The sequence below is a fragment of the Rhinopithecus bieti genome, unplaced genomic scaffold (assembly GCF_001698545.2).
Source record: "Rhinopithecus bieti isolate Rb0 unplaced genomic scaffold, ASM169854v2 scaffold_21542, whole genome shotgun sequence".
Classification (NCBI taxonomy): domain Eukaryota; kingdom Metazoa; phylum Chordata; class Mammalia; order Primates; family Cercopithecidae; genus Rhinopithecus; species Rhinopithecus bieti.
The window spans coordinates 1,693,268-1,696,171 of NW_016810483.1; positions in this window are offsets into that span (position 1 = coordinate 1,693,268).

Consider the following 2,904-nt stretch of genomic DNA (forward strand, 5'->3'; position numbering starts at 1 on the left):
AAATTATGACTCAAGAATTTTAAAAAATTATTCTGGACATGAATTAAACTCTTTTTATAATATAAGTATTTTTCTGATAGATTAGAAAAAAGGATCTAATTGACTTCACTATAATTGTCATATATTTCCATAAGTAAATGGATTTTGAAGTATTTTTATTTTTTGAACTTTATTTAAAGCATGTGTGATGACATGTTCAACTTTTGCATGTATGTAGCCTTTGAAGTAAAAATAAAATAAATAGGAATGTTAGGCTCATGTTAATATTTCTAGTTTCTGTTTATGATCATGGAACATGACTAGCACACAAAGTAGATTTTTGCCTCAGTGAACTTCTGCAACTGTTTCTGACCCTTTAGAAAATACCAACTATGAGAAGGATTTAATTTGCCTGATGTTAAAAACCTATCATCTAAATTACTTTCAGAGAGGATTTTGTCAGATTTTGGTTTGGAAATTGTTTTAATTGAATATTTAGTCATAATAGACTTTGTATGAACTAAGCTGATTTAATCAGTTTAAAAACCTCTCATTACCTTCTTAGATTAAAGAAGCTAATACTCTTTTGAGATAGAAGGAAATATTTTGTGGGACATGTGACTTTTGTGTTAAGGCAGTTTACTCATCTTGGCCGATGTGGAGAAAGTGCAAACTTCAGTAGAATCCCGGTCTTTTCATCCAAGTGCTTGCAGGTGCAGCGTTGTACTCTGCAAGGAACCATACAGAAACCAAAGAGCTTGCTTTTTTGTCTTTGTAATTCCTTAGGGTCTGTGATATATGCCAGGAAATCTGATTGAAACTAATATGCTTTTTATTCTCCCATTATTCCCTAAATTGTTATATCACAGGCACTTGCCTACATTGGGAAAGTAAGAACAAATAATGCCCATTTAAAGTAACTTGCCTGTATTTTGACTGTCTTTTGTAAGCACTTGCTGAACTGCTGACTTAACTCAGTTTTAAGATTTCCTCTTTCCCCCCAGCTTTTCCACATTTCTTAAATGAGGGTACAATTTACTGCAAACATGTACATTTAATATAATATTGCTGTTAGATTCATGGTACACTTTATGAATCAAAAACATGGAAAACACAACTCTAATAAACTTTGAATTAAAGATTGACTCTCTCTCACCCCTCTTCTTGAATTTAGCCCACGTCTACACCACGCACACAGGCACAGGACTTTATAGCTTAGAAACTTTAGATATAATTGGGTCCTATAGACATAACATGCAATCTACCAACTGAGCCTTGGCCGAACTTGTCCCCTGTTAAAGACGTAGGGCTAGCCAGCCACAGAGCTGGGCATTGAAGTCGGCAAATTGTATCCTGGTGCAGGCGTCCTTAAATGGAGAGTACTCGGGATCTGTCAGCCTTAACCTGCCCACTGGCCACCCTAATCAAGCACTAAATATCTGATCCAATCTGGCCACTGATGTGACTCCGTAATCAGACATCTTCTTTGTAAACAGCTCCTCCTTCTCTCCCTCTCCTTCTCAGAGACAGAAGTGGTGCTGGGGTTTGGAGTTTGAAAATAACCTTCCTATGACAGGAAGTGGGCTTTTGCTGTTAGTTGCCCAACTCTTAGAGGATCCCAACTTGTGTCTTTAGACAAAACTGACAGCCTTTGGAACGATCACATGGTGGCGCTGCCTTCCAGCCAACAGTTCTGGCTCAGCAGCAGAATTTATCCAGCTATGTTTGTGGAATTGTTTTACGATCCTACTGCATTTTGCTCCTATGCTTTTACAAAAAATTGACGAGAAAATGTAAAAATGATACTTGGCAATAAGGCATTTAGCTTTCATGCACCTAATAAAAATGTGTCAAAGCTAGATCACTCCAGATGTGCTTAAAATATCTCAAATCCTAGGCTCTCATTGGGCTTATAAGAGGTTGGGAAGAAAAAGAATAAAATAAACATATACAGGAGATATGGAAAATATTTCATCAAATATTATGCCCAAAGAGAGAAAATTAGGAGTTGATTTTTTTTTTTAGCTCTCTGAATATGGAGGTTCCCTTTAAAAATATAATTCTACCCTTCACCTTCTCTACATTGTATGTTTCTGTAAGATTTTACTCATTACAAATCAAAGTAGAGGACTGCCTGTGAACTGTTTATTTCTGAAAAGAATATATTGAGATCAGTTAAAATTACTCAAGAGTTTGGTGACTCAGGATTGTAAAAGCCTGGATCTCAACAGCTGGGAGGAGTCAGAGGGTGACATGGAAAAAAATAGGGACTGAGGGGCAATGAGGAGTCCCTTTGAACCTGTGGTCATGTATAGCAATTAGAGTGGGTTGCCCCTCTACTTCTCCCAAGAAGAAATCCCGAATAGATTCCTTTCGTGTCAGATTATACTGTTCTGATTTTATTTTCTATTATTTTTACATATACATCCAAATCTAATAATACTTATTCAGATTGACCCACTGAGACCAAAAGTCACTATCTTGTGTTCTAGAAATTCTTTCATGTTGCTGACATGAATCCATTTTTAAAAGAAAACTCAGGGACTCTTAGAATTTTAGAGTGGAAGGGACCTTTGAGATCATCTACCAGTGCTTCTCACCCCTTAGCATTCAGCAAAATCACTCAGATACTTACTTATTATGCACAATTCTTGACCTCAGCACTAGAAATCTGGGAGGATATCTGCATATTTAACAAGTACCCTAGTGATTCTAAATGCTGATGGTGCTCAGATCACTCTTGGAGAACCTCTGCTTTTATCCAACTCCCACATATGACAAATGAGGAAAGCCTCCCAACCCTAAGCTCTGTCAGGTGGCCTGATTCCAATGGATGATACCAACAATCTTACAAAGGCTGGAGAAAGCCATTAATACTGAGACTTGAGTAAATGATGCTCGTAAATAAGAACTTTATGGCTGGGA